At 34.1% G+C, this 19,164-nt stretch overlaps 1 non-coding gene across 1 annotated transcript; it reads right to left on the reverse strand.

The window, feature by feature from the left end:
• Positions 1-5,254: 5,254 nt before the first annotated feature.
• LOC125924143 (U6 spliceosomal RNA) lies at positions 5,255-5,356 on the reverse strand. The gene has a single exon (XR_007458312.1). It is a non-coding gene; the product is annotated as a U6 spliceosomal RNA (small nuclear RNA).
• Positions 5,357-19,164: the final 13,808 nt, after the last annotated feature.

The raw sequence follows: 19,164 nt of genomic DNA on the forward strand, positions 1-19,164 counted from the left end.
TGGCAATATTTTCTAGTGTTACTTGTTATATGTTTTGTGAAATATGTTAGTTTTCCTCATATTGTATTTATTGATTTCTAATTTAATGCTTTGATTATACTCTTACAAGTTTGATCTTCTGCAGTGTAATATGTTTTCATTTCCCACCATATGTTCTATCTTGATGAATAGGCCATATATATATATATATATATATATATATATATTTTAAATGTGTATTCCATAAGTGTTAGATGTAGAGATCTTTAAAAGAGTTTTGTTCATAGTGTAGTTTAGATCTATACCATAACCAGTTGACTTTTAGTTGTTCTATCAATTACTCAGAGATGAAAAATTGTCCCACTGTGACTGCAGATTTATCTTAATTTTCTGTTTTGTTTTTATTTCGTATATTTGAAAGACATTCATACACAAACTTCTTTTTTTTTATTGGGGGAGAGAGAGAGGGAAGGAAGGAGGGAGGTAGAGGGAAAGGGAGAAAGAATCGTAAGCAAACTCCACACTCAGTGCAGAGCCCCATGCGAGGCCTGATCCCAGAACCCTGGGATCATGACCTAAGTCAAAATCAAGAGTCAGGCACTCAGCCTACTGAGCCACCCAGACACCCCGTACGCACAACCTTATTTATGAATTAAACCTTTCAAGATAACGAAATACATCTTGTTAATTTTCCCTAATGGTAATATCCAAATCAGCTTTCACATGATTGCTTTTGCACTGTAAAGTTCTTTCATCCTCTCCTTTTATAATTTTTATTAATTAATTAATTTATTTATTTATGTTAGTAATTAAGGTGCTTCTCTTTTGCAAACATACAATTGGTTCCTGTATTTGTATCCGGTCTCCAAATCTCTGTCTTAAATCAGAAGTATTAGATCTATTTACAGTTAATCTATTTTTTAAAACCGTTGGGTTTAGCTCTGGCGTTTTACTCTATACTTTCTGTTAACCTATTCCATTTTTTATTTCTTTATATATACATTTTTGCCTCCTTTAGTATTGAGTATTATTATTGTTATTATTTTATAATTAGTTCTTACTCCTTTGTTGGCTTTTCATTTATGTATCTTTGAATTACTTTTAATAGTTGTTACAGAAATTGCAGTAGTATAATTCTGTTTGCACCTTTCATATTTTGTGCTATTTTTGTCATATATAACATTTGTACATACATTTTTAACACCAGCGTATATATATGCTGTTGTTTTTCTTGCATATTTGTTGGCTTTTATCAGAAAAGTTGCAAGGAATATATGAAGGTCTATTAAAACTTTGTCAGATCCAATAATTTTTAATATTTTGTCACATTTGCTTTCTAATTTCTCTGTATCATTTGTGAATATATAGTATGTGCCAAATTTTAAGTGTCTCAAATTCAAAATCACCTTGTTCACTTAAGAAAAACTATGAATTGGAATCACAATATGGAAAAACTATTTTGGCAATATATACCTAGTGTAATTTTAAAACTATTTAAATCTTACTTTCAGTCTAGAAATAAATTTTATAAAATTTACCAGGGTTCTATGCAAAATGAGGGTATTGTAACACTGGCCTTATTTGTCGTAGATACAAATAAGGAAAATTTAAAGTTAGACAAGATTAAATAAATTACAATATGTCAGTTTGATAGATATTATACAACATTCTAATATTTAATAGGTAAATTTCATGATGCAGTATTAAATACAAGCAGAATAAAAGAACTGTATGTTTAATATGAATATCATATATGTGTGTGTGTGTATATATATGTGTATATATATATATATACATACACGTATGTATGTATATATATATATACATACATACGTGTATGTATATAATATCTTTATCTATACCTGTATCCAGACTCTACTATAACGATGAGGGAAAATACTATATAAAAATATTTTAACAGTGGTCAAACAATTTGACTTGAGCAAAAATTGGGTTTTTGTGCTTGTGTATATTTTCAAAGATTTTTTTGAAACAAAATTATTGCAAGTTAGCTCCCTTTCCCACCATTTTAGAATTTTGGCAAACATTTTATAATTTTATTTGGCAAAATATTTTTCACCAACAGTTATTAGACAGTTTAGGATCTGGGTATTGGCAATTAAAATGACATTTTGGATGGCTTAGCAATAAAAACTATACATTTATAAAATCATTAATTCTAAAACATTAGATATTTAATACTACAACTATGACTTCCTTTAAAACAAGGATTACATTTTACAAATCTTTATAAATGGCTTGTGCCTAGTATCTCTAACATCTAATAAACATAGTTTAAATATTTGTAAAATCACATTAAACTTCAAAAATATTTTCTAATACTAATAGTTAACATTTATTGAAAATTATTTGTTTATTAACCATTATTCTCAGTGTTTTACTAATGTAGTTAAGCCATATTACAACACAATGAGATAGGTAGAGAGAATATGCCTGTTTTACAGAAAAACAAACCAATACATAGAAATGTTAAGTGATTTTTTTTTTCAAAAGTGTGCAGTTAACAAGTGGCAGAGGCAAGAATCAAAGCAGGAAGTTAGACTCTAGAAGACACACTTTTAAAACATACCTTAAATTGCCTTCCGTATACTAAAATAGTTACATAGCCATTGACTCTAATGAAATGAAATGTTTCTGCTGTAGGCCATGGATTGAAACTTGTATTATGGCCTATTATTTCTAAAAACAAAATTGAGGGGTGCCTGGGTGGCTCAGTTGGTGAAGTGTGTGACTCTTGATCTCAAGGTTGTGAATTAGAGCCCCATGTTTGGTGTAGAGATTACTTAAAAATAAAATCTTAAAAAAAATTGAAAAAAAGAAAAACTGTTAGAGAAGAATAAAATGTCAGAGCCCTTGCTGTATCATTGATGGATGAATGGGTAGATGGGAGGGGGAAGTATTTTACTGGTAATGAAGAGGCAAGACCTTGGGGCAAATAAGAAGCCTGGGCTCAAATTCTGGATTAGTCTTGTAGAAACTTGAACAAATAGTCACTCAATGCCTTAGTTTGCCCCTCTGGAAAATGATATAGTAATAATACTTAAGTGTTGGGTTGCTGTAAAGATTAAATTAATTAATATAAAGCACTTAAAATAGTGCCTGGTATAGAATGAGTGCTACCTGTATATATTAATTGGCAGTGTATATGAGATACATGTCTAGTTGACTAACAGGAAAATTTATAAGCAATTACTAACTGGATGTGAAAACTCACTATGAATCTAATGAAGAAGACTAATTTTTAAAATCTTTAGAATTGTGGTGATAGATGAATGTGACTTTAAGGACTTCTTTTTGAGAACAAAAATACATTAGTTATACTATGAGTACTATAGTAGGATGACCATATACCCCAATTTACATTTGGTTTCTGTCCTGGTTTTCTGTGTGTTACTCTGAGGTGTATGTTAATAGCACCTACTCTACTCTAAAAACTGTCTTGGCTTCGATATTAAACTATGTGTTCACCTTAGTTATTAGGTTTCTTAATATTCATGTTAGTTTATAAAATGGGAAATGCCAACCTTCACAGTTGATGTCAAGTAAGAAAAAAAAACTTTAACAACTCTCCAAATGAAAAGATTAAATTTCATACTCACATTTACTCTGCTCAGTCTTTCAATTTACATGTAAAATTATATGACTGGAAATAAAATGCTCATTTATAACTCCCAATGACTATTACTATGGTGATTAGCAAAGAGAAATATATACATTTATATTTATATTTATTTATATACAAAACTGCATATCAGATGATATTTGCATAGTAGAGCTGTAATCAATATAATCATTGATTTTTAAAAGCAACTATCATAAGAGCAATTTATATGTACAAAAAATCCAGTTGCCTGGCAACTGATTTTTAAAACTCCAAACAATAAAAAGAGCACAATAATTTTTTTCCCGTGTGTAAATACTGTATTCCTTTGGGATGGCTTTTTAAATACAGAACTGCAATGCATATCTTTGAATTTCAGTTCTAATTATGATACTCAAGTTTGTTTGCCTCTCAAGGATTCTGTGAACATTATGTTCGTAAACTATTTTGATATCCTTAGAAGAAATACATGTAAGTAAGATGCATTGTTGGGAATAGAAATTATTTACCTTCGGGATTCTGACTGTCAGGTTGTATAAACCTGCAAGACAATTCAGGTATGATTGAGGAAAGAGAGCTTTGAAATACATGTTGTAACAGCCAATTTTTTTAAAAATTTTATATTAGAAAATAAACTCTTTTTTTTTTTTTTTAATTTTTTTTTCAACGTTTTTTTATTTATTTTTGGGACAGAGAGAGACAGAGCATGAACGGGGGAGGGGCAGAGAGAGAGGGAGACACAGAATCGGAAACAGGCTCCAGGCTCCGAGCCATCAGCCCAGAGCCTGACGTGGGGCTCGAACTCACGGACCGCGAGATCGTGACCTGGCTGAAGTCGGACGCTTAACCGACTGCGCCACCCAGGCGCCCCGAAAATAAACTCTTAAAGCTCACTCTGGTTGAAGTACTATATATTATGTTGTTGGTCTCTTCAATAAAAAACAATCCCAAATGTGAAATTGCAAAATGTATCTTTAACTTCTTCAGCCTCTAATTTCTCTTCTGCTAGTCACCATATGAATCATATTAGACTTTCATAATCATTCATGTTTAAGGTAAGTAACTGTGTTAACACAAAGATTGAACTCTCAAAACAGATTTTCATGAATCATGGATCTTACCAGTCACCAAATTTTGTTAATAATACAAAAGATGACAGAAAGAACAAAGCAAAGACATTGCATTTCTTTCTGAAAGAGGTTAGAACTGTTCCTTCACTCACCATAAAACTGGTTTTGGTAACTTATGAGTTGTCATGATGAATAAAGAAATATTCTCAAAGGAAGCCAAGCCATTTCCATTTTTATTCTCTTAAGTTTTATACTTTGTTAAAAGCTACCCAGAAAGAAGAGGTCTATGTGACTACTTTCCATTCTTCCAAATCCACTTAATCCATGAATCAAATGTTTTGTTGCTGTTCTTATTTTATTATTATTTTTTTTCCATAAGAAATGAAGACAAACCAGATTTTTTTTTCCCTAAAAAGCAATTTCAAAGCAAGGACTCTCCATTAAATTTCTGTAGTAAAAATCATCAATCTGTTTACAAAGAGTTACTTCTTGGTTTCTGTTACATGCATGTTAGACCACTTAATGTTGCCTCAATGTCAACACAGAACTACTTTGTCTCTTTATTCATTTACGTTTCTTCTTTGATAATATGGAAGGGTTCATGATTTTGCATGTCATCCTTGTGGCCACGCTAATCATCTCTGTATCCTTAGAGTTTTAGTATATGGGCTGCTGCAGTGAGAAAAAAAAAAAAATCGGAACCACTATAAAAAAAATATTTCCCCTGTAATTCAAATTGGAGAAATTTCTATTAATCTGTCTGCAGTTTCACTGACCAATTTGCCTTCCTCTTTCATCTTCTGTTAAGCCTATCTGATGACTTTCATTTCAAACATTGTAGTATTCCCTTCTAAAATTTTAGTGTAATTATTTTCTACACTTATATCAATGCTAAGATTCCAAATCAATTATTTTAATCTTGGTTTCACTTATGTCATTGATTGTATTTGCAACAACTAATATACAGTGTCTATGTTAATTTCAATATTGGAGTTTTCTCTGGGCTTATGTTTTTATTTTTATTTTTATGCTTTTTACTTCCTTTGACCTTGAGAAATGGCTCTCATTTTCCTGTGACTTCATGTGTTAAAAAAAAAACAACAAAAACTTTTGATTTAGGGTTGCCTGGGTGGGCTCATTCAGTTAAGCATCTGACTTTGGCTCAGGTCATGATCTCGTGGTTCATGAGTTTGAACCCCACATCAGGCTTTGTGCTGACAGCTCAGAGCCTGGAGCCTGCTTCAGATTCTGTGTCTCCCTCTCTCTCTCTCTCTGCCCCTCCCTGCTTGTGCTCTCTCTCTCTCTCTCAAAAATAAACAAATAAATTTAAAAAAATAACTTATTTATCTCATTGGTGATTATACATTATAAAGACTCTAGATTTTGTTATCTGTCTTTTAGCAGTGTTTAGTTTTGTTTTAGAAGGCAGCTAAATTAAGAACTGATCCTTTTTGTGTGGAGATTTGTCAGATAAGTCTGTTTCAGTTTTGCTCTTGGTTCTCAATGAGTGCTTTAATTCTGTGACCACAGTCTTTCCTATAAGCATGGACCTTTTGGAATTTTAAATGAAAGCACACAGTGTGTACTTTGTTTCTCTAACTTGTGAAATTCAAACTCCAAACTCTTGCTTCTCCACGGGGGGTCAGGAGAAATAGCATCTCAGCTGTTTAAACCTTCTACCACTTGCTTTCCATTGGGATACTGGGAGTCTTACTTACCAGGCCAAGCACTAAGCACTGTTCATGGGCCGGTCGTAGTTTGAGATGTGTTTATATCCAGATGTCAGGCACAATCCTCTGTAGCGCTTTATATTCCAGGACTTTCTCAATTTATATCTTCTTTGGGACCACTGAATTTTGTTATTTGATACATCAAATCAATAAGCTCATCTTCCTTCTGGATTTCTAGGTGGTCTGTACTATGAAGACTGAAGGGGAAAAGGTTATATAAAGTTGGATTGAATCCAACAAATTTCCATCATCAAAATTGAATCCTCCCTAGTTTCTCCCTTATCTTCGGTCCTCTCCAATTGTTTTAAATAGTTTTAACATATATTTAACCTATAATTAATAATTAAATATTCTATCCTTAGAAGATAATATAAGCTACTAGTAGTGGAACACCTATTTTTCGCCCACAAGTTTTCGTCAAAGCTCATGGAGCAATGAAATATAAAAAATCAATAAGAATATAGAAAATATGAAGGACAAAATTAGCAAGCCTGATAAATAAACAGCAGACATTCAACAAAATTATAAGGGTGAACATTGTGTTCAAATGCTACCAGTTATTTACCTAAATTGATTATACACTGCACTGTAAATAAAGCTTCAAGAATTTCAATGAACACTTAGAGTATGTTCTTAGATGAGAGTAGAATAAAAGGTGAAATCCTCAGTTGTTTAGAAATTAGTCAAGATTCAGGGTGACTGAGTGGCTTAGTTGGTTAAGAGTCTGACTTTTGATTTTGGATCAGGTCATGATCTCATGGTTCATGGGTTTGAGCCCCATGTCCAGCTCTGTACTGACAGTGCGGGGCCTTCTTGGGATTCTCTCTCTCCCTCTCTCTCTGCCCCTCCCCAGCTCACATGGGTGTGCGCACTTTGTCTCTCAAAATAACTAACTAAACTTAAAAAAAAAATTAGTCAAGATTCTATATTAGTCAAGATTCTAAATAATCCACAGATCAATGAACCATTAAAGAAATTATAAAATATTTGTAACTGAGTGATTATAAATGATAATCAAACCTTGTGGGCTATCGGTAGAGTTGTATTTTCATGAATATAGTAAAAATACATAACATTCAATGACCTCATCCTACATCTGAAACTATATGGTAAAGTAGAACAAATTAATTTCATAAAGTAAAAGGGAAAAAATAGTAGCAATAAGAGCATGAATTAATAAAATTAAAGTAGGGACACTTGCATTAAGCCTGACTCTTGATTTCAGTTCAGGTCATGATCTCACAGTTTGTGAGTTTGAGCCCCGCATCAGGCTTTGTGCTGAAGGTGCAGAGCCTGCTTGGGATTCTGTCTCCCTCTCTCTCTGCCCCTCCCCGCTTGATCTCTGTCTCTACAAATAAAAATATTTATTTTAAAATCAGTTGCCAAATTAAGAATAGAAGAGAACTGCTTTAATGAGAGTTTAAGCTTATTCCACAATGTGGTACAGAAATTTTACTCTTTTAGTAAAAGTTCAATGGAAATGAGTGCAGATATCCACCAAAAGCTTTGCAAAAGAATATTGTTAAAGGTAAGTTGAGAAATGCTAATTTTTTTAATTTATTTGACCAAACATAGATTTGAATTTGGCAACACCAAACTGGAAATGGCTACGAGCAGTCCACCCATAGGCAATAGGGGAAAGACATTTATAGAGAAGATGTGGAAGTGAAGCAAGGAACTTATTTCATTGGCTGTAGCTTAGGTAGTTTCTTCATTTCAGAAAGCCTCGTTGGCTGTTTGTGACTGGTTGTCTTAGGTTCCAATTTCTTAACCTTGACATATTTACATGCTTAGGTTTTGGTTTGCTTACTTAGGTTGCTAAGGCATTAGAGAGACCTCAATCTAAGCTTCTAAGCTTCTTTGTTTAAATACCTTGACAGTGTTTAAATTGTTTAATTTTTTAAATTTTATTTTGGAGTGAGAGAGAGAACATGTGCACATGAGTCAGGGAGGGGCAGAGAGAGAGAAAGAGAAAGAGAGAGGGAGAGAGAGAGAATCTTAAGCAGGCTCCATACTCAGCGCAGAGACTGACAGGGGCTCATTCCCACGACCCTAGGATCAAGAGTCCTACACTCAACTGACTGAGCCACCCAGGCACCCCCAAATTGTTTAAACTTTTAATTCTTGAACAATATCAGTATATTCATAATTACTCATTTTGGAGAAAACAAATTTCTATAAAGAGATGATAGATAAATATTTTCACGGGATGGCAAACTGTGCTCTAATGCCAGTGGGGGAAAAAAAACAGCATAGAATTTAGAACAATGATGAATTTGACAAATTAAATGAGAGGTGAAAAAACTGTACGTATATAAAAAATATACGATTTATACAGAGTTGGCTTCAGGAGTGTGTAACCAGTGTAGTTACACAGGGCCCACGCTTGGCTTAATGTTCTACTGTCACCACCTTGAAATTCTTAATGCATTTTGAACAAGTGACCCAGCCTTCTCATTTTGCACTGAGTCTCTCAAATTATGTAGCCAATTCAGACTGTATAATTCAGTGTACATAAATGGAAAAAGAAGGTCCTACTAATATATGAATTATAAGTCTGGAGAGTAGTTGTCTTGGAAAAAACAGTTGATTACTGGGAGACGTCTCTGTATAAATATGCAAATATTATTTTCCTAGATGTAGTTCCTGGTTACATGAGTTGCCATACTTCATGATAATTCAGTGAGTATTTTTATGTAGGTATGTTATACTTTAGTTAAAATTTTCTAGAAAAGATTTACTTGATGCCAATGTTTTTATGACGTCTATTGGAGTCCAAGTGCCTTAAATTTTTTTTTTTTTTGAATAATGTTAGTTCTGAGGTCCAGAACTTTGGTATCCATAAGTCTGTTTCATTTTTTGTCTATCAGTAGAAAACAAAATCAGTTAAAGCCTGATTCGATTTACATTATCTGTATCTTCCACTAAAATATATTCTTGTGCGCCGGTTATTTATAATTAAGTTTGAAAGAAAAGTATATTAACTACTTTTCACATTGGCATGTTGACATTTCTGAAAATTAGTAAAATGAATGGAGATTTTATGTTTGATTTTGTTCCCCTTATAACGTGCATGTCCTTATTTATGTGAGATTCAAGTCAACCATTGGTGCTCAATATTCAGAAGAAGCAAAATAGCATTCTAGTTCATCCAGGCAAAGTATTTGTGCTTAATGGCCCTAAAGGCATCTTGCAGTATGGCTTGAGGTGGGGTGCTGCTTCTGTGCCTCTTTGGAAATTAGTGTGTCATTTGGGAAAAATGTTAAATAGGAAGCACTTGCCACAAAATTTTTTTATAGATGAGAATATTCCTACTTAAGTGTTCCATATTATACTGTATGCTTTGAACTTGTGGTTTTGTGGTACATTGAGGATTTATTTTTCGGAAGTGGTTGGATTGAGGAAGAAAAGTTTAATGGCAAAATCGATAAATTCAGATAAAGTTGAATCAATGAAGATATACTGGTCATTTTAAACTGTCAATTATCAGATACATCATATATTAAGTGCTAAAAGGTTTTTTAAAAATTTTTATTAAACATTTTTAAATTTTAATCATGCATTCTATATCTATCTGTATCTATATCTATATCTATATCTGTATCTATCTTTACAAATGGTGTGCAGCCAAATTGATAGAATTATTGCTTATTAATAGCAGAAATTGCACTAGAAATATATTTAATTTTTTACTTAATTTTTTTGAATTATTTTCCTTAATTTGAACAATCAGCAAGTGAATATTTCTGAGAAATGTATATAAATTTTTTGTTTTATGATTCTGATTTTTAATATTATAGTGTCCTTTTGTGTGCAGAAATTACTAACACAATTATAGTATTAGCTGTACAGATTTTTCTTAGATTTGAAACTGCAGTCCGTATTCGTAGAACCTGACAGTCTTTGAAATCCTGCTTTTGTTCCTCACAATCAGCCTGTAGCCATAGATCAAAAATATCCACTTTATCTCTGATTGCAGTAGCCAGGGCCCTATAGTTAATGTTCTGATTTTCCAGCAGGGACACATTATTGGAAGCTGTGCTTCAGGGTGTCCCTTTTTTTCTTCCTCATACTACACCTGGTTGACCCACTTCAGCTCACAGTAAAAGAGCTGCTTCTTAGTCCTCAGCCAAATGGCTAAAACATCACAATATGTTTAGGCAGTGATGACCATTAGATTTTATTGTCATATGGTTGGCCATCCCAGCACCTCCTGCTCCCCTTCCCTTGTGTGGGAGACAATTAACTTGATCAGAGTATAATAGAACCTGGTCATTAAGCTTTCTTTTCATTAAAAAAATAATAAAAAAAACAACAAAAAGACCACCCCCCAAAACCTGTTCTACTTCGCATGACAATGAAGATCATTAAACAGTACATGCCACAGTGTATGCCATACCTGGGAATTAAATGTAATTTGAAGTAAAAGCCATCTAGTAATAGCACAAGAAGAAACAAAAGAAAGGAAACAATGACAACAGGGGAAGCTTTGGGTCAGAGATGAATGAGCAAAATCAAAGCCAGATAATTCTTTGGTCAAAGCCAAGAATATGGGTGTGTGTGTGTGTGTGTGTGTGTGTGTGCACGTGCGCGCATTTGTGTATGTGCACATGTGTGTGAGTGATAGAGAAAGACACACACGAGGATCCAAACATATAAAAGGGCATGCATAGTAAAGTCCAAATTCAGGAAACTATAGTTTGAGGGAGCCAAGAATATTATGCAAAAAAGATAATTTGTAAATTTGGCTTCTCTGAGGATTTTAGAGGAGGAATGGAAACATTATTGGCAGGAGAAGTAGAGAATAAGCACGTAGGGAGAGAGAATGGCTCCCTGTTGTGTGCTTCCAGGCAGAAGAATTCTCAAAGATACTCTTAAGAGTTTGAGCTTCAGGGTTTTGATTTCTGTTCCACCTGCCATCATGAAAGGCCAGTGACATCTCAGAATTCTTGCACATGCTTAATTGTACATATAACATCCATTAAATTTTTGTGATAGGCTAGGGAAGAATTAGAAGAAAAAGAATGAAAATCATTAGATTCAACAGAAAAAATATGTATATAATATGGTTTTGTAATGGCTTCCCTGAGGGATTGATTTCTCTCCTAAGTATTCTTTTATTCCCCACTTTTAATCTCTTAGCTGAACTTTTCTTCCATCTATTCGAGTGAGATTAAATTAGAGTTGGGCAAATCTAATTGTCAGTACTGTATTTCTGTGGCTATGAAGGCTGACTATAGCATCTCTTCTAAAATTAAATAATCATTGTCTCATTTACCATGAGCATGACATTATGATAGACATAGGCAGGAGTATACAGGCAATTATAAATTTTGAAAGTTCCTAATTTAGTTGAAGATGGAATATGCCAGTCTAACCTTTGTTTGCATTGACTTTGTAGCACCTACATTCCTTTTTTTTTTTTTTTTGAATGTTTCAAGTTTTTATTTAAATTCTAGCTGGGTAACATATAGTGTGACATTGGTTTCAGGAGTATAATTTAGTGGTTCATCACTTATATATAACACCTCTGCTCATGATAACAGTTGCCCTCCTTAAGACCATCACCCCATTTAGTCCATCCTCCCACCCACCTCCCCTCCAGCAACCCTCAGTTTGTTCTCTGTAGTTAAGAGTCTCTAATAGTTTGCTTCCCTCTCTTTTTCTTTCTTTCCCCTATGTCCATCTGTTTTGTTTATTAAATTCCACACATGAGTGAACTCATATGCTGTTTATTTTCTCTGACCGACTGAATTTGCTTAGCATTATATATTCTAGCTCCATCTGTGTCTTTGCGTATATGGAATATGTACAATGGAATATTACTCAGCCATCAAAAAGAATGAAAAATACACACACACACACACACACACACGCACACACACACATTATCATCTTTATCCATTCTATATTCAAAAGATATGGGCTCATTCCATAGTTGGGCTATTAGTGACAGTGCTGGTATAAACATCGGGGTGAATGTGCCTCCTCCAGTCAGTATTTTTGTATACTTTGGGGAAATACCTACTAGTGCAATTGCTGTGTCATAGGGTAGTTCTGTTTCTAACTTTTGGAGAAACCTGCATACTGTGGTCTAGGGTGGCTGCACCAGTTTGCATTCCCACCAACAGTGGACAAGGGTTCCTCTTTCTCTGTATCCTTGTCAACATCTATTTCCTTTTGTTGTTAATTTTAGGCATTTTGACAGGTGTGAGGTAGTATCTCATCATGGCTTTGATTTGTATTTCCCTGATGATGGGTAATGTTGAGCATCTTTTCATGTGTCTGTTAGCCATCTGGATGTCTCCTTTGGAAAACTGTTTATTCATGTCTTCTGCCATTTCTTCACTGGATTATTTATGTTTTAACAATTTTTTTAAACATTTGTTTATTATTGAGAGACACAAAGAGACAAAGAATGTGCATGGGAGGGGCAGAGAGAGGAGGAGACACAGAATCCAAAGCAGGCTCCAGGCTCCGAGCTGTCAGCACAAAGCCTGACACGGGACTCGATCCCACAAACCACGAGACAATGACCTGAGCTGAAGTCAGATGCCTAACTGACTGAGCCACCCAGACGCCCCTGGATTATTTGGTTTTTTTGGGTGTTGAATTTGATAAATTCTTTATAGACTTTGAATACTAACTCTTTATCAGATATGTAATTTGCAAACATCTTCTCCCATTCCATCATTGCCTTTTAGTTTTATTGATTGTTTCCTTTGCTATGTAGAAGCTTATTATCTTGGTGAAGTCCCAGTAGTTCATTTTTGGTTTTATTTCTCTTGTCTCCAGAGACATGTCTAATTAAGAAGTTGCTATGGCTGATGTCAAAAAGTTGTTGTCTGTGTTTTTCTCTAGGATTTTGATGGTTTCCTGTCTCCAATTAGATCTTTCATCCTTTTGAATTTATTTTTGTTTTTGGTGTAAGAAAGTGGTCCAGTTTCATCCTTTTGTATGTTTCTGTACAGTTTTCCTAACACAATTTTGTGAAAAGGCTGTCTTTTTTCCATTAGATATTCTTTATTGCTTTGTTGAATATTAGTTGGCCAAATAGTTGGGGGTCCATTTCTGGGTTTTCTATTTTGGTCCATTGATCTATGTGTCTGTTTTTGTGCTAGTACTATACTATCTTGATGCCCACAGCTTTGTAATATAGCTTGAAGTCTGGAATTGTGATGCTTCCAGCTTTGCTTTGTTTTTTCAAGATTGCTTTGGCTATTCAAGGTCTTAGATGGTCCCATATAAATTTTAGGATGTATGTTCTAACTGTGAAAAATGCTGGTGGTCTTTTGATAGGGATTGCATTGAATGTGTAGATTACTTTGGGTAGTATTGACATTTTAACAATATTTGTTCCTCCAGCCCATGAGCATGGACTTCCATTTCTTTGTGTCCTGTTTAATTTCTTTCATCAGTGTCTTATAGTTTCAGAGTATAGATCTTTTTTTTAATGTTTTTAAAATTTTTTTTCAATGTTTTTATTTATTTTTGAGACAGAGAGAGACAGAGCATGAGCAGGGGAGGGGCAGAGATAAAGGGAGACACAGAATCCGAAGCAGTCTCCAGGCTCTGAGCTATCAGCACAGAGCCCAATGCGGGGCTTGAACTCACAGACCGTGAGACCATGACCTGAGCCGAAGTAGCACGCTTAACCAACTGAGCCACCCAGGCGCCCCTAGATCTTTTACCTGTTTAGTTAGGATTATGCCTAGGTATCTTACAGTTTTGTGTGCAATTGTAAATAAGATTGATTCCTCAGTTTCTCCTTCTGCTGCTTCATTATCAGTATATGGAAATGCAACAGATTTCAGTACATTAATTTTATATATGGCAACTTAATTTTTGGTGGAGTCTTTCAGGTTTTCTACATAGAGTATCATGTTGTCTGTGAATGGTGAAAGTTTGACTTCTTCCTTGCTGATTTGGTTGCTTTTTATTTCTTTTTCTTATCTGATTGCTGAGGCTGGGATCCACTACTATGTTAAATACAATGGACATCCCCGTCTTTTTTGCCTGACCTCAGAGGAAAAGACCTCATTTTTCCACCAGTGAAGATGATATTATCTGTGGGTCTTTTGTATATGGTCTTTATAATGTTGAGCTAGGTTTCCTCTCTCCCTACTTTGTTGAAGATTTTTATCAAGAATGGGTGTTGTACTTTGTCAGATTCTTCTTCTACATCTATTGAGAGGATTTTATGGTTCTTTTCCTTTCTTTTTTTAATGTGGCATATCATGATTGATTTGCAATATTGAACCACCTTGCAGCCCAGGAATAAATAAATTCCACTTGGTTGTTGTGAATGATTCTTTTAATATGCTGTTGGATTCAATGCAGCAGCTACATTCCTGTTGTTCAGGTAAATCTTTATTATATAAATATGTCTTTGGCATGTTAATTGTCAGAGGAAAATAATATATCCTGATTATGTAGTACCCATTAGAGTGAATGATAAAATTATCCTTTAATTTCAGCCTGATACAGTTCAAATAAGCATCATTGTTAAATCCAAGTTGGAATTTTCTTAAAGTTCTCATTTACATTCTTCCACTCCTCCTAGTTTGCTCCCAGTATATGTCTTTTGGGCCACTGATGAGCTGAAAGAAAATTAATTATGATTTTTAAAATTCTTATGTTTTATCTGAATAGCATATCTTATCCATATGAAAAATTTATGAAATTGAATTCAGAAAAAAAGTAACTTATTTCATACCAACTAAAGTTGAAAAATATTACTTTGGTGGCATGTAGAAACCACAGAAGTACCAGCAGTATGAAGCATTAAAATAATTACTGTTATTTTAAAAGTGATGAGTTTCTTATTGATTACAATAATGGATTGCGGTGAGGGCATTTTCTTTGTACCCTAAGAAGTTTCAACGTATAATGAAGTATAGTACTAAGAAATAGTCATTTAAGGAAACAATTTCTCACTGTAGAAAATAAGTCTATGTTATTAAAATCATGTAAGATACTGAAAGAGTCTCTTTTCCAGTAATATGATTGTTAATCAATTTCTGGTAAGAGAATGGATTAATATTAGTTCCCATTTTTTCTCACTTGTTTCTAGTTGGTTTTAAGCACTTAGAATTCATTTTCTCTATTTTAAAAAGTCATCTAAGTATATTGGTTTGCCCTTCTGGTTCACAGAGCATATCTGTGGGCTTCATAGGCAATTCCTTGCCAGAGAATTTCCAGTATTATTCTTCATTCCACAGGAAACTGGGCCTCTCTTTATCTCATGTTACTGCTATATTCAGTGTTACATTTTAATGGAACCCCTAGACTGAGCATATGAAACCTTCTAACTTTAAGTGCTTTCTGACTGGGACTTGAAGGGAAGTTTATGAGTAGAGCTGGAGTGTAAAATTACAACCAAAGTTTCATGCTTTCAGCCCTTTTCTTTCTGCGTACTTATTCCCCTGAGCAATCACCTTGGAGGAATCCTTGTTACCTTCTAGATGCCTGTGCATTCATGATCTCCCTCTTTGCCTCCATCTGAAAATGTGTTCTTAGAGAACTATCAGAATTCAAGCAGCCATAGGCAGTATTTATTAGCTCGTGATAACATTGACATATAAAATGAATAACACTTTTCTTCATGTTTTTCTTTAAGAATAATGGATTAAACTATGCAACAAATTAGGCATAAACAAGACAAGTAGTAGAGTTTTAAAGGTCAATCATTAAAGGATATTTGTGTTTTAACAATGACATCATGTAGTGACCAAAGATTAATGTCACCAAGTTATCATTCTAAGTTCTAGTGACCAGTTGGGTTATTTATAATAAGAAAAGAGTAAAACATGGCATGAGAGAAATCCCCAAAACTATGATGTCGAATTAGGGAAAGATATAGAGACTTGGTAATGTGCATGACTTACATCTATTCATCTGACCTAAAAGGTTTTTTTCAAGTTTGAATGAAATTTGGTATTAAGTAATATTGGCAACTTAGTAGTTCAGATGGGCCCCCTTCATAAGCACATTAAAATAGCGTTAGTAAAAGTGGAGAGTCAGTTCATCTTCTGAGACCAGAATATATCTCTGAAAATAATTACCAACAGAAACTAGTGAGCATTTGGGTATAACTGAGTATCATAACTTTTCCTGAGTCTTGAAATTTTTAAACTTTCATTCACTCGTTCATTCATTCATGTATACAACAAGGGCAACAGCATAAAAGATTACTGTTCAAGGCACTGAATTAGGTAATCAAAAAAAAAAATTGTTCCTGCATTCATAGAGTTTATTTTCTTTCTTTTAAAAAATTTTTTTCTTAAATTTATTTTTGAGAGAGAGAGAGAGAGAGAAACGAGACATGAGTGGGGAGGGACAGAGAGAGGGAGACACAGAATCCGAAGCAGGCTCCAGGCTCCAAGCTATCAGCACAGAGCCCAATGTGGGGCTTGAACTCATGAACCGTGAGAGCCAAAGTCAGATGCTTAGCTGACTGAGCCACCCAGGCTCCCCATGGAGTTTATTTTCTAACAGGAGAAGCAGACATAAGCAAAAGACTACAGATTTAACGTAATTGAGAATAATACTATAAAGGTAAAATAATGCTATAATAATAGTATTTATCAAAATTACTGTACAGGTTTCCTTAGGTTATATTTGTACTAAAGATCAAGTAGGATTTTTCTAGGTAAAGGCAGCTGAAGCACAAAGCACACATGCAGGCTTTACTGCCCATGGCCTGTGGTAGTTTGCAGATAGAAATATAACAAAATCTAGTGATTTCAGATCTCCCAATTTCATTGGTTCTTAAGACTTATCAGTGGCCTATACAACTCTTAACAGACTCCTTAAATCTGTCTATATTTATTCATTTATTTTATTTATTCTCCATGCCTACTTATTTTCACATTTCTTTAATGTGGGTCTTCTGGAATCATTATCTTATACCCATCTGCCATTATGTTTAGTGTGGACCTAAAGTAATGTGAGTTAATTAAAGCAAGAATTTTGGATCCTACATTTTTTTGTGTATGCCCTGGTACCTTCCACCATTCAGCCTGTGATGTCCAATAGGAGAGAAAACATGTGACATCAAAAGGAGAGAAGGCATGACTTACTTTAGGTTTCACAGTAGAGTTGTTTTTACTTGATATTTTCAACCATAGTAAAAACAATGTAATCTAAAATTCATGTAACTTTAACTTTTAAGAGCTGGACACTTTAGAGAGAGAAGTTATTTATTTTTCTTTTATATTTGTGAATCTGTTTTGCCACAATAATTCTATGTGCAAACAACTACTAATCAGTGGCATAAAACAATAAGTATAAGTTTGCTCAGACATCAACAGATTTGCTGGAAACTGGCAGATTGGAAATGTTTTGGGGCTTGATGGCTTTGCTATACTCAGCTAAACTCACCCACACATCTTCAAATTAGGTGGGGATCAGCTCTTCCAGACTGACCACAGTAAGTACATACACACACACACACACCCACACACACCCACACAATTTCAGTGATGTGTAACAAAAAGCATTTATGTAGTTCATACTTCTAAATATTTTCATTATTAAATGGGGGCCAACAGACTAGGCTGGGCATAGTTGGGGGCACTTTTATGGTGTATGTTTCGTTTGGTCCATGTTTCTCTCATATCCCCCAGGACCACCTAGCTTATCCATCCATGTTCTTATGGTGATGACAATAGCATAGGAACAAGCTTAGTTGCTCAAGCGCTTGTCAGAACTTTACTTGCATTATATCTACAAGCATCTCAATGGGCAAAGCCTGTCATGATGCTGAGCCCAGAATCAAAGTAGGATGGCACTTTTCATCTCACAGGATGAAAAGTGTGGATGTAAAATTATTTTACGTGGATTGAGTCAAGTCAACAAGAAGCAGGTGTATCAGATTTAATTGTTTTTTTGTCCATTTTTTTTATTGTGGTAAAATAAACATAACAAAAAATATACCATCTTAACCTCTGGTAGGGGAACAGTTCAGTGATATTAACTACATCCACATTGTTGTACAGCTGTCACCACCAACCATCTCTAGAACTCTTTTCATCTTGCAAAATTGAAACTTTATACTTACTAAACAGTAACTCCCCAGTGCCTCTGACGTCTGCCTCTGGAAACTATTTTCTTTCTGTCTCTATGATTTTGGCTACTCTATATACCACATCTAAGTGGAATACAGTAGTTGTCTTTTGGTGAATGGTTTATTTCACTTAGCAAAATATCCTCATATTGTAGCATATTTCAGAATTTCCTTCCTTATTAAGGCTGAATACTATCCATGTTATGTGTATACTTCATTTTACTTATCCATTCATCTCTAAGTGGGCACTCAAATCACTTCCATATTTTAGCTGTTGTGAATAATGATGCTGTGAATATGGGTGTACAAATATCTTGTTGAGACCCTGTTTGAATTCTTTTATGTACATACCCAGAAGCAGAATCCTGGATCATATGGTAATTCTATTTTTATTTTTTAATTTTTGGGGGAGGTGCCATACCGTTTTCCACAGTAATATACTACTTTGCATTCTCATCAATAGTGTTTAGGGATTCCAATGTCTTCACATCCTCACAAACACTTATTTTCTATTTGTTTGTTTGTTTGTTTTTATAGTAGCAACTCTAATGGATATGATGTGGTATCTTATTGTCATTTTGATTTGCATTTCCTTAATGTTAGTAATGTAGAGTCACACCTCCTCTCTTTTTGTTACTATTTTTTTCCATCCTTTCCATCTTTTCACTTTCAAACTCTTTGTGTCTTTGTATGTAA

The sequence above is a fragment of the Panthera uncia genome, chromosome B1 (genome assembly GCF_023721935.1).
Source record: "Panthera uncia isolate 11264 chromosome B1, Puncia_PCG_1.0, whole genome shotgun sequence".
Taxonomy (NCBI): Eukaryota; Metazoa; Chordata; class Mammalia; order Carnivora; family Felidae; genus Panthera; species Panthera uncia.